This window comes from Petaurus breviceps, unplaced genomic scaffold (genome assembly GCF_028583685.1).
Source record: "Petaurus breviceps papuanus isolate PSGF00001 unplaced genomic scaffold, PetGlider_PUasm1.0 685, whole genome shotgun sequence".
Taxonomy (NCBI): domain Eukaryota; kingdom Metazoa; phylum Chordata; class Mammalia; order Diprotodontia; family Petauridae; genus Petaurus; species Petaurus breviceps.
In genome coordinates this window covers 234,785-248,652 of record NW_027186455.1, presented here as the reverse complement: position 1 = coordinate 248,652, position 13,868 = coordinate 234,785, and the positions used below count along the sequence as shown (strand labels likewise).

Below are 13,868 nucleotides of genomic sequence, written 5' to 3'. Positions count from 1 at the left end.
TTATGTTTGGAAACTAATCTCCATTTGAGAAGAGGGGCTTTGTGGTGGACTTAATTAAGGTATAGCCTAGGGGTGGAGAAGTATTTAGAACAGAGACTTTGTAATTGATTGAATGATTGGAAGGTCCTGGGGTGGGGTAGTACTTGGAGATTATTTAATCACATTTAGTAAATGCTGTATTTGGAATGATGTCATGTTTTGATCTTCTCTGTTCTTGGTTGGTCACTGAATAAAATGGAGAGCACCTATGCTGGTATTCTGAACCTTGGGAAGTTGCCTTTCCTTGGCATTACATTACAGATATGTCCTTCTTGGCTTCAAAGGACAGAACTAAGAAAAGCATGGAGAAGCTGTAAATAGCCATTTCATGGTTCCATGTAAGGAAAACTTTCCAACAGTTAAGAGTTGTTCCTTGGAGGAAAGAGGTACCTCAAGAGTAAGTGAATTTCCCATCCCTGGAAGTCTTTGGGTATAAGTAGAATAATCACTTAGTTATATAGAATAGAAATTCCTTTACAGATATGATTTGGAGTAGGTAACCTCTAAGGACTCTTCCAACTTTGAGGTCATGGGATTCTGGTGATTCTATAATTAGAGTTAATCAACAACAAAATGAGTGTCTCATAAGATTATCATCTCTTCTCCAAAGGAAGTGGTCATGTGATGACTGGATGACCACTTGTCAGAAAAGTTGCAAAATGATTTGTGCATCATGAACTGCATGGCTTTTCCATTCCAAGATTTTTTATTTTTAAGAATCTGTGATTTTGAAATTCTATTATTCTGATGCTCTACTATTGTGTGATCTTAATGTAAGAGAAAAAGTTGATCCTTGACCAATTAATTTCCCTTTCCGGTATCTAGTTACAGATAATGAAGTGTTAATGTGCTGATCCCTTTACAAAGCATAAACCCCTTTCTCTAATTGAATCAAAAAGAATAATCCTTTTGCCCACTAAAAATTGGCAATATACCTCAGTGACCTTAAAAGACTGAGTTAACCAGGTCACATCTGTCTAAGCTAAGTGCAGTCTTTGAAGGAACACTATACCTGAGGAAAAGGGAGAGGACTTATCTCTCCAACATTGACTATCATGCTTAGCAATTTGAAGCAGAGCTATTCAAATAATTGGAGATATCATATCTAACAAGGAATAGACACACTTTCTCCACATAACCATGGACACTGAGAAGCAGTGTTCAAGTAGCTTCAAAAAGCAGGGATTCAGGCAGTAAAGAAGAGAGCTTGAGGGGCGGCTAGGTGGTGCAGTGAATAGATCACCAGCCCTGAAGTCAGGAGGACCTGAGTTCAAATCCAGCCTCAGACTCTTAACACAAAATCTAGCCATGTGACCTTGGGTAAGTCACTTAAACCCAATTGCCCTCCAAAAAGCAAAAAAAAAAAGAAGAAAGCTGGCAGGAACTCAAGAGAGAACTAGTCCTAGCAATCTAGAGTTGAACTTCAGAGAGGAGCAAAGAAGAGCCCAGCGGAGCAACCTACACAGCAGACAAGGTGCTCATGGAGAAGCTTTGTGAGGGTCCTACTAGGAAAGAAAGACTATTGAGGACATGAATATAGAGGGGCAAAAATTGCCTTGACTGCATGCTCCATGTTTTGTTAAATGCAATAACATTTGTGAAATGCTTAGCACAGTGCCTAGCACAAAGTTTGTATTAATAAATGCACATTATATTTCCTTCCTTATGTATTTACTTCACTAGTATTGTACTCTGTGTTGACTCTCCTCATGGATTTTGGATGTATTATGAGAAAATGTGCCTGAAGTTTCAGTGGAATAGTAATATTTTGTAGTTACTATTTTTATATGCATTTTAGTAGATGCCTTTGCTCTGAGCAAATTGTATATAATGGTTGAGTATTAAGGGGAAACTTATTGGTGGGGGCTCATAAGTTATGGCTTTAGGAAGACAGACTCACAAGGTAATCCTAGAATCTGTGAAAGTGATCAGCACCACAACTGGGGACCTAACTTGTTAGTGCAACTTGGTAAATATTTGGGTAGAGGAGAGAAGTGATGGGGCAAGGAGGAGCACTGTATTAACTTCTATCATTCTACAATCCAGAATCTCAGAAGACTTTTTCTCTACTCTAGTGTGATCACTTGTACCCTTCAGGCTTCTATCAGGACTCTACATATTTCAAATTTCCTTTTTGTTTCCCATACACACTAATACTAAGTTTCCTATCAGGGTCCAATCCAAATCTAGTTAGCAAGTCAATGAGGATTTATTGAGTGAGAAGAATCCAAAAAAAAAAAGGAAGGTAAGGGAAAACCCTTAAAATGTTGAACCATAAAAATTACCTGAAGCATGAGATAAAAAATACAGACCTGGAAATAATGGTGACTGTCCTAAGAAATAGGATTGATTTTGCAATAGTAAAGTCACCCACTCCCCAAAATATGGTCATGTTATTAGCCTTGTTACACATCCTCCTGGTTTGAATGTATTACTAGGACTAGACCATGACAAAGAATATAGCTTCCTCCCCTAGTAGGATCTGTTTCAGAATTTGTCCCTATAGAAACCAGACTGAATAAGCCCATAATACAAAATCTAATCATTGGCCAGATGGAATCAAAGAAAAAGTGAGCTATGAGAGATCTAATATAAAGCCCACTGAACTGGGAAACCAAAGACCTAGGTTTGAATCCAAGTTCTACTAATGACAGAGGCAGCTAGGTGGCCAAGTAGATACTGGATCTGGAATTAGGAAAACCTGAGCTCAAATCTGACTTCAGGCATTTATTAGAAGTGTGACTCTGGGAAAGTCATTTAGCTCCTCTGTACCTCAGTTTCCTAATCTGTAGAATGGAGATAATAGTGTCTATCTCCTAAAGTTGTTGTGAGTTTAAAATGAGATAATCTTCACAAAGGGCTTTTACAAACCTTAAAGTGTCCAGAGAAAGAACTAGAAAGAACTGAGTTTGAATCCAGATTGAAGCAAACTACAGGCTCTCTTTCTTTTTCTTGTTTGGTCTTGTTTCCTCTTTCCCATTGTTCATTCCATCTGATACAATCCTGCTTTATAACCTGACTAATGTCAGTGTGAAAGTATTTGCAGATCCTATACTTGATTGTATACCACCATGGGTGTAGGGGAAGGGGAAGGTGGGAGAGAATATTTGAAACTCAAGGAATTGTGGAACTAAATCTTGTAAACTAAAAGTAAACAAACAAATTAATAAAGACCAAAAAATTAAAATAAAAGTAGAATGTAAAAAAAACAAACCTTAAAGTGCTATATAAATGCTAGCTATTATTATTATTAATTAGTCCCATCCCTTCATTCTCTCATTTTACAGAAGAGGAAACAAGTTCAGACTGCAGATCCTTAGCCTGACTCCCCATCTCACAGACAAGCAAGATCCCTAAATCAGACTCTATCTCTGTCAGGATTCTGTGAGTAATCCCTGACAGTTGGAGGTGCCATTCTCTAATCCAGGGGTGGGGAACCTGTGGCCTCAAGGCCACATGTGGCCCTCTAGGTCCTTGAGTGCAGCCCTTTGATTAAATCCAATCTACCTAGAGGGCCATTTATAGCCTCAAGTTCAGTTTCCCCAACCTGCTCTAATTCCATTGGTTTGAGCTACCATACAAGCATGTTTTCCCAATGTTAATTAACCACCAGTGCCTAGTACTCTATCATTTACCAATTAGCATCAGTTAGCTTATATAAAGGGATAAAGCAAGAACAGAAGTACAAATCTTTCCCCTACTCCCAAAACCTGAGGGCACATTCTCCCCTATATCACCTCTAGTCTTGTGGAGAATGAGCTAAAATTTAAAGTAGTTTCTATATACCATTCATCTCACCAAATTCGCTTCCATATTTGGCATAGCTGATAGATGAAGCATTGGCTGCCTTCTATATATGCCAAGTAAACAAATTGCTTAGAACTTCTCACTGTTTCGGCTGGCTACAAAATCTAGCATCTCGTCCAGTCATTTTTTAAATTAATAAATAATAGAGATGAATCTTCATATTCACATACAAAGGAAAAGCTTTTTCCTTCTCTGACTGACTTGGAATATCTCACTATTTGTTTGTCTATTCTATCTGTATTAGTCAGGAATCATTCATTTCAATATGATTATGCTATAAAGTATAGTTAAAGTTTGTAACAGTATTGGTTAGAAAATTGAATAACTGAAAAAGGGGGTGTTGCCAGAAAAGGATTAGTTCTTTCTCAGGTGCTATTTTCACAGAATCCTAGATTTAAAAGAGACTTTAGGAGTATCTGAAGCATGAAAATCCTTTGCAATCTCCCTAACAAGTCTAGCCTCTCCTTGATCAATTCCATTGTCATTAAATTAATTATCTAATTAGGAAGCAATTTCCATTTTTGGCACTGGTCAAAACAATTTATATTTTTAAAATGCTCTGTGCTTTAGAGAACCCTTTAACAAATACAGAGGTTGATCAATGAAATAGAATAGAAATACAATATACAGAAGCAAATAAGTAGCCTAATATTTAATAAACCCAAGATCCCAGCTATTGGGTAAAGAATTTATTATTTCATAAAAACTGCTGGGAAAACTGGAAAGTAGTCTGGCAGAAACTGGGAATGGACCAGATAAGTTCAATATGGATGTATAACTTAGCCATAAAGGGTGATATAATAAACAGATTAGGGGAGCATGGAAGAAATTACCTGTCAAAACTCTAGATGGGGAAGAGTTGATGACCAAACAAAAATATGGAATGGTTTATGGGAGGTAAAATGGATAATTTTATTTGTATAAAATTAAAGAGGTTTCACACAAACGAAATTAATGTAGCCAAAATTAGAAGAAAAGCAGGAAACTGCAGGGGGAATATTTTACAGCAAGTTTCTCTGATAAAGGTTTCATTTCTCAAAAAAAAAGATAGAAAACTTAGCCAAATTTATAAAGATAGTCATTCCCCAATTAATAAATGGTCAAAGAATTTTACCAAGCAGTTTTCAGAGGAAGAAATTAAAACTGTAACTATTAATTAGAGAAATGCAAATTTAAACAACTCTGAGGTACCACTTTATATCCAGCATCTTGGCTAAGATGACAGAAAAGGAAAATGACAAATGATGGAGGGAAAAATAGGTCCACTATTGGCTGTGCTTTCTGGAAGACAATTTGGAACTATTCCCAAATGGCTATGAAACTTTGCATACCCCTTTTGGAGGGAGATCCTGCCCAGGATCACAATTAAGTGTCTAAGGTCAAATTTGTTCTCGGGTCCTCCTGACTCCAAGGCCAGTGCTCTATCCACTGTGCTTGTACATACTCTTTCACCCAGCAATACTACTATTAGGTCTATACACCAAGGAGATCAAAGAAAAAAGGAAAATAACCCATACATACAAAAATATTTATAGTAGTTCTTTTTGTGGTAGCAAAGAATTGGAAACTGAGGTGATGCCTATCAATTGGGGAATAGCTAAATAAGTTGTGGCATATGAATGCAATGGAATACTATTGTGCTATAATACCTAATGAAGAGGATGCTTTCAGAAAAACCTGGGAAGACATATTGAGCTGATGCAAAGTTAAGTGAGCAGAACTAGAGGAACATTGTACACCATAACAGTAATATTATAAAGATAATCAACTATGAAAGACTTAGTAACATTAATCAAAATAATGATCTGCCACAACCCCAAAGGACTCATGATGAAAAATGCTATACACCATCAGATTGAGAACTGATACATTTAGAATGCAGACTAAAACAAATGCTTTCCTTTCTTTTTCTTTTTTTTTCAGAACATGGCCAATACAGAAACATGTTTTACGTGACTTCATATGTGTAATTGATAGCAAATTTATTACCATCTCAATGGCCAGGGGAGGGGGTAGAGGGAGGGAGAGAATTTGGAACTGGAAAACAAAATATTAAAAAGAAAAACTCTCATTTGAGCAGCTTATCACCCCTGTGAGGTAGGTAGAACAGATAGTACAATCCTCATTTTACAGATGAGAAAACTATGTTCAGAGAAGTTAATTGGATTGTCCAAAGCCACAAAATGAATCAGTGTTTAGCCCAGAGGCTCTGCTCTTTCCAGCTCTTCCCAATACTCAGTGATGCTTGACCACAAGTTTTTACTTATACTGAGCCAAACCCTGCCTCCTTGTAACTTCTGCCCATTGGTTCTAATTCTGCACCCTGGGGCCAAATGGAATAAATTCAATTCCTCTTCCACACAACAGCCCTTCAGCTATTTGAAAGCAATGATGATGTCTCACTCCCTCCATGGAGTCATTCCATACTCAGGTTCAACATTTTATTCATTGGGCAAAATTTTATTAAATACCTACCATGTACAAGCCCTATGTTAGGTACTAGAAAAATACTCAAAGTATAAATAAGACACAGCACCCGGCCTACTTGGAGTTTATAATCTGATAGGTGGATGATTCAAACATAGATAACTATAATATACAATATTACATGATTAATGGAGGAAGGAGGGCATAATAAGCATTTGCATAGTACCTCCTACATGCCAGATGCTGCTCTAAGTGCTTTACAAATATTATCTCATTTGATCCTTACATCAATCCCATGAGGTAGGTGCTATTATTATCCCCATTTTACAGTTGAATATACCAGAAATTAAATGACTTGCCAAGGGTCACACAGCTAAACAGTGTCAGATTCTGGATTTGAACTCAGGTGGTCCTAACTCTAAGCTTGGCCTCTAGTGTTGTAAAACAAAGCACTACTGGGGGCAGCTAGGTGGCACAGTAGAGTACTGGTCCTGGCATCAGGAGGACCTGAGTTCAAATTCAGCCTTAGACACTGACACACTTACTAGCTGTGTGACCTTGGGCAAGTCACTTAACCCCAATTGCCTTGCCTTCTCCCCTACAAAAATAAAAGCACTACTTAAGGTTCAAGTCAGTCATTCAATAGTCATATATTAAACACTTGTATGTATGTGCAAACACTTACTGTATGCTAGGCACTGTGCTAAGTGCTGGAATTAAGAGTTTAAGCAAAAAGAGTCACTACCCTTAAGAAGCTTATAGTCTAATAGAAGACAACATATAAAATGGGAGCTGAAAAGATGGACATGGTGATGTAGTCCTGAGAATGAGGGATGACTAGTGTGAGGCCCTTCCCCAAAGTGGAGGTTCTGGAAAGGACTCCCCCATCAAGAGGGGTAAAAGTGGTTACCAATTAGGGGTGATTTCATGGAGGAGACCGTATCTTAGTTCACTTTTCAAGAAAAAATAAGAATTCTAATAAGCAAAGACAACATTCTAAGCATCAAAAAGACATGAGCAAAAATATGGAGATGAGAGAGCGTGGAGTGTTCTCACAGACAAGGAGAAAATAAGTTTGACTCAAGTGTAAAGTTTGTTGAGTAAAATAGCATAAAACAGGAGTTCTCAATGTGTAACTTGGGGACCTCTAGGCATACCTGAGACCCTTTTGGGGGTCTGTGAGGTCAAAATTATTTTTGCAATAATACCAAAATATTTTAGTTTCTAATATGATAAATATCACAACCCACATAAACTAAAACTCAATATTTTTTAATAATGTAGAAAGGCCCTGAGAACATGCTATCGTGTATCCCTTTGCATGCTTTAAGAACCACTGTTATAAAATAAGCCTCATCAAGTGGTACAAAAATAAGTAATGGAAGATGCTGAATACCAGGCAAAGGAGTTTTATCTCTATTTCCTAGGCAATAGGAAGCCACTAAAGATTTCTGAGCAGAGGAATGACATGACCAGATTGGTGATACAAAAGATTATTCTAGTAGAGACATGATGATTAGATTGAAAGAGGGACTTCTTCAGTACTGAAATCATTCAGGTAGGTGGCAAAAAGGGCCATTACTAGGCTGTTGATAGTGAAGTGAAGTGATGTAAAAAGAGATAGTACAGAGATGGAATCAAGACTTGTTATCTGATGATAATGTTGAGAGAGAAGATTCCTCTAGACTTTGAACATAGGTGTTTTGGGACAAAAACAGTTAAATTGGAGGAAGCAATATAAGAGCTTAATAATAATAATAGCTAACATTTATATAGAGCCCACTATGTGCTAGGCACTGTGATAATTGCTTTACAAGTGTTGATTTAAGCTTCCTAACAACCCTAGGAGATAGGTGCCATTATTATCCCCATTTTATGGATGAGGAAACAAAAGTTAAGTGACTTGCCCAGGGTCACACAGTTAGTAAATGTCTGAGGCTAGATTTGGACTCAAGTCTTCCTGACTCCCTACCCAGTTCTCTATTCACTGTACCATCTTGGACAGGTTGCTAATCGCCTCATTCTGGTCACCTTCCTTTACACAGACTCCAGCTTATCAGCACCCTCCCTATAAAGGAAAGCCCCAAAATAGACACAATCTTCAAGTTGTGTTTTTAGCACATGTGAAAAACAACAGATTACATAAGTGTCTTAAGTTCTCATGTTCTGGACACTGGGTACGTCAACCATTCTTCAAAACACAAAAGGACCAAATGGGAAAAAATGTGCCGGGTAGACATACCTAACACCAAGGGACACGAAAGTGCACGGTTGAGCCTGAACACTTTGCATCTCTGCCACAATTACTCAGGGGACAGGATGTAAAACTAGCAGGCTTCCAAGGAATTCTTAATTCCCACTCATAAATTTTCTTAGGTCTCCACCTTAAATATTTCCAAAACTTTCCATAAAGCTTCCCAAATGTTAAAGTTTCAAAATACAAATATTAAACATTACTTTACAGTTGAATTATTTTAACTTACAGGAATGAAAACTGTCTTGAATATAGATAGGTCTTTCATTCAAATATTAGTTATAACTGCCTTTACTGGGGCAAGGGTTTCTTTTGTTTGATGACCAGTTTCCCTTCCCTGCCACTTGGCTGGTTAGTTTTTATCACCTATCATAACTTACTAGTATTTACTGATTGCCCACTTCTTTACCACAATCACCCCATGGACAAGGAGTACAGGTATTATCATCTCTTTTGCCAGTGAAGAAACTAAAACCCAAAGAAGCATTATATGATTTACAGCAAGAAGAGACCTAATTGATTATCTTCTAATCCAATCTGACCTATTTCTAAAACCCCTCCAGTTTACAGATAAAGCAAGTCCAGAGAAGGGGTGGGACTCTGGGAAGTAACAAAGCTAATATTCAATCCCAGATCTTCTAGCTTCAAACCCTTACACTAGCATACACAGCTTTTGTACACTATACCAATCTGTTTCTTTTTATACCGTATGATGGACATCCTCACACAACGGAAAAAATGTGGCCCTTACCCTTGAGAAACTGGAAACCTGTTATTGCCAAGTCTAGAGCTTCAGATTACAGAAAGCTAGATGGTACAGTGCCTACAATAATGGGTCTAAAATCAGAAAGACCTAATTTCAAATTCAACCTCAGACACTTATTAGCTGTATGACCATAGGCAAGTCGCCCAACTATTATCTGCCTCAGTTACCTCATCTGTAAAATCAGGATAATAATTGCACCTACCTTCTGAGATTGTCATAAGGATAAAATGAGAAAATATTTATAAAGCTCTTTAAAAACCTTAAGGGGGGGGGAGAGAGAGAGAGAGAGAGAGAGAGCAGTGTTTTCTTGACAAAGTTACTGTAGTAGTTTGCCCATTTCCTTCTCCAGTTCATTTTACATATGAGGAACTGAGGCAGAGTCAAGTGACTTGCCCAGAGTCACATAGCTGAGGCCAGATTAGAACTCAAGAAGATAAGTCTTCCTGACTCCAGGCCTGGCACTCTATCCACTGTGGCACCTTGCTTTGTGTGTATGTGTGTCTTCTATTATTCTAATATTTTATTATTGTTATTAGCTGAGCATGCTCACAAACCCCTAACCTGACTCATTCACCAAAGTACCAGGCCCTGGCAAAAATCTGAGTCCTAAATTCTATTTGGTCCTAACAAGACTCACTTCTATTGTTTATATGATAAAATAAACTCAAGTACTTAAAAAGTACGTCCTGGACAAGATCTTGATTAAATTAAAATAAAAGTGAATGCTGCTTCCAGTATTCCATTTTTTTAAATGAAGGGGAAAGCCCAAGAACAATTTTGTAAGTATATTCATCATAATAATCTCACAACTAATATTATCTTAAGTGGTCCTTCTAACATAAGACATCTGACTCAGAAATTGTGCACTAGTGGAGTCTCAGAAATTCCATACTTGTCCAAATATAGCCAATCTCTTCCTCCTTCCCCATCCTCCCTACCAACCTGGCTTGTAAAAACCTAAGCACAGTATGGTCCTACTCTTAATAAGTATGTGTATATGTGTGTATGTATGTGTGTGTGTATATTATACCACAAAAGTGATTAAAATAATACTGAGAATAAAAAAAAATTTTCTAAATCTTTATTTGGATTGAAAAGAACGGCCCTCAGGGGCGGCCAGGTAGCACAGCGAGTAAGAGCACCGGCTCCAGTGTCAGGATGACATGTGGATCGAATCCGGGCTCAGACACCTAGAAACACCTGGCTGTGTAACCTTGAGCAAGTTACTTAACCCCAATTGCTTATTGGCGGCCAGGTGGCTCAGCGAGTAAGAGCATGAGCTCCAGTGTCAGGATGACCTGGGGATCAAATCCAGGCTCAGATACTTAGCACCATACCCAGAAATAACTGGCTGTGTAACCTTGAGCAAGTTACTTAACCCCAATTGCTTAAAAAAAAAAAAAAAAAGAAAAGAATGGCCCTCATTTTTTCCCACAGTAAATATTTTTAGGGTTGAGTTTCCAAAGATCAGCCTAGCTATTGTAGATACAAAGATTCATCACTAAGGGACTGGGATCTTGGTGAATTCTTTAGCTATAGCAACCTATGAAAGAAATAGGTTTTGTTTGATTATTTTTCAGCACACTGTTGCAGCAAGCACCCCAGTGTCCCCAGGGTGGCTGCCAACACTGGTTCTTAGATCTGCTTTTCTAAAGGAAAGCAACTCAAAATGGGTTAACAATCTTGCTTTAATCAATCAAACATATCATTTACCTAGTTCAGGGGGAAAAGATCAGCACCCCGAACTTCAGAGTATACAGACAGAAACATTTCAATCAGACAGGCCTCCAATTGTCCAACCATTACATCCATACCAAATCACAGTTACCAGAGAGGGAAGCATCAACATCTGGGTTTTCAAAGCTGGGGGGCTCTCAACAGCTGCCCAGAGTCTCATCTGGTAAAATCACACAACACTTTTCAAAGTGAGCCCCCAAAAAAAGTCTCAAATCAGGGATTATATAGCCTTCTCCTGGGTCAGAGAATGTAACAACCCTCTTGACCCACTGCTCAATCACAAAGCACCAAGGTGTGGGCGTTCCTGAAAAACAAGCCTCACATCACAAGCTCCAGGTGCACTTAACCTAGGGGCAGGGAAGATCTTAAAAATTTACATTCCTATAACACACACTTGTATATACAAATAAATATATATAATATCAGTATATATCTATGTACCAATTTGCATGTATACTCACATATATATGTATATGTGTATACATATGCCTATTTCCTTTTCAAAGAAACCTCATCCAAGACTAAACCTCTGTCATACCAAAGCCAGGGATAGGGAGGAGATTTCCAGGTGAGGTCCAGCAGCAATGAGATATAATAGAAAGAGCACTGGATTTGGAGCCAGAGAACCTGAGTCTGAATTTCAGTCTTTCTCCTTATTATCTGTCTGACAAGTTACTCCTCTATGTACATCACTTTTCTCATCTATAAATTGAAGGAATGTACTAGGTGAGCTCTTAATATTTCTTAAAGTATTGCCCTCCAGAAAGCAAAATAAAAAAGATTTCTTAAATTTCAAAGTGCTATGAATTGATGAGTCCCAAAATTCATTCATTCATTCATTTGGCAAATAATTGTGAAGTACTTATAAAATAAGGAGGTGGTACCCAATTACCTCAAAGCTTCTTCCAGTCCTAAATTTATGATCTTATGGAGCAGCTAGGTGGCACAGAGGATAGAGTGCTGGAACTGGAGTCAGGAAGACCTGAACTCATATTTGGCTTCAAACACCTAAAAGCTGTGTGACCCTGGGTAAGTCACTTAAGTAACTTAGTGTGTCTTAGTAACTTCATTTGTAAAATGAACTGGAGCAGGAAATAACAAATTACTCCAATATCTTTGCCAAGAAAACCCCAAATGGAGTCACAAAGAGTCAGGCATAACTGAAAATGACTGAACAATAATATGACTTTATTACCTACTAAGCACAACTCACATTGCTAGATATTGAGATAAGTACAAAGATAATAAACTGTATTATAAAATACAATGGGTGCCATACCACCAAATTTCCCTTATATAGGCCCCAGTCTCTGCATATGCATATATGAGTGGGTGCATACATACATTTTTGTATAAACATATACTGTTTTATATAGATGCATATAGATTAAAAGCTCTTCAACAGGGGCGGCCAGGTAGCACAGCAATTAAGAGCACTGGCTCCAGTGTTTGGATGACCTGGAGATCGAATCCCAGGCTCAGACACTTAGCACCCACCCAGAAACACCTGGCCGTGTAACCTTGAGCAAGTTACTTAACCCCAATTGCTTAGGGGCAGCCAGGTGGCTCAGCGAGTAAGAGCACCGGCTCCAGTGTCGGGATGACCTGGATCAAATCTGAGCTCGGATACTCAGCACCACACCCAGAAATAACTGGCCATGTAACCTTGAGCAAGTTACTTAACCCCAGTTGCTTTAAAAAAAAAAAAAAGCTCTTCAACAGTTTGATTTCTAAAAACCAAGTTATGAGATATAACCAACAAGTGGTGCTCTCTGATAGGATTGGCTGGATAGGTGGAAAATTAAATGAAAGCAAGAGAAGCTCCCTCCTCACCACCTCCACCTTTACAATGTGATTTTACTCTTTCTAAGTCATTCCATGAGTCAGTGACCTCCCCTTGGTTTTTCCTTCTATTCTGCCCTTTACTGCCAGAGCTCAGGAAACCTTGGCATAGCCTAAGGAAGGACAATAGGATGGCAATGAAATATACCCTACCTCTTTCTACCCCCCAGGTCTGTGTACCTATTGCTCAAGATCTTGGAGTAAGAGTTCTTGGGTCATGTGGTTCAGTTCCTCTGGTATCTAGGTGGTGTTTTTTTGGTGTTCAATCATTTTAGTCATGCCTGACTCATCATAACACTAGGGTTTTCTTGGCAATGGTATTGGAGTAATTTGCCATTTCCTTCCCCAGCTCATTTTGTAGATGAGAAAATTAAGGTAAATGGAGTTAAGTGACTTGCCCATAGTCACACAGATGGTAAGTATCTGAAACTAGATTTGAACTCAAGTCTTCTTGACTGTAAGCCTGAAACTCTATCCACTAAACTACCTAGTTTCCCCCTATTTAGGCATTTATAAGAGTTCTTAATAAAGTTTTCTCACAGTCTTAAGTCTGAGACCCCAAGTCAGGATGAAATTCTAACTATTCTAGAACAAGGTCCTGTAGAGTTCTATGTACAACAAGCTGTTCCCTGACCCCTTCCACTGCTGTGTCCCCCACAATTAATAACAGACATGAATCACATTCAGTTACGACAGTCATACTTTCCTATTAAAACACCAAGAATAAAGATCTTAAGAAATAAAAGAATTGTGAAAGAAATGTCTGTTGACTATAAGCATGGGTCAGAAGGTAGAGGAATTAAATCTCTGCTGTCTTTCACTCATTTCAAGGAGTCACAATAGGGCAACAGTTTCACTAGAAACAAATCTGCAATGCCAAGATTCTAGTACTAATCTTTCACTGCAAAGCATCTATAACAACTTCTCTCTCTCTCTCTCTCTCTCTCTCTCTCTCTCTCTCTCTCTCTCTCTCTCTCTCTCTCTCTCTCTCTCTCT

At 38.2% G+C, this 13,868-nt stretch overlaps 1 protein-coding gene across 5 annotated transcripts in view; it reads left to right on the top strand.

Moving 5' to 3' along the window:
- Nucleotides 1-13,868, top strand: part of BDKRB2 (bradykinin receptor B2) — a 64,872-nt gene that overhangs the window by 36,395 nt on the left and 14,609 nt on the right. For 2 of the 5 annotated variants that reach the window (XM_069104241.1, XM_069104238.1), the window contains one exon: nucleotides 3,327-3,423. The exons of the other annotated variants lie outside the window; for them this stretch is intronic. The gene's annotated coding sequence lies outside the window, so the exon portion shown is untranslated. The remainder of the gene's footprint in view (nucleotides 1-3,326; nucleotides 3,424-13,868) is intronic. 5 annotated transcript variants of the gene reach the window in all.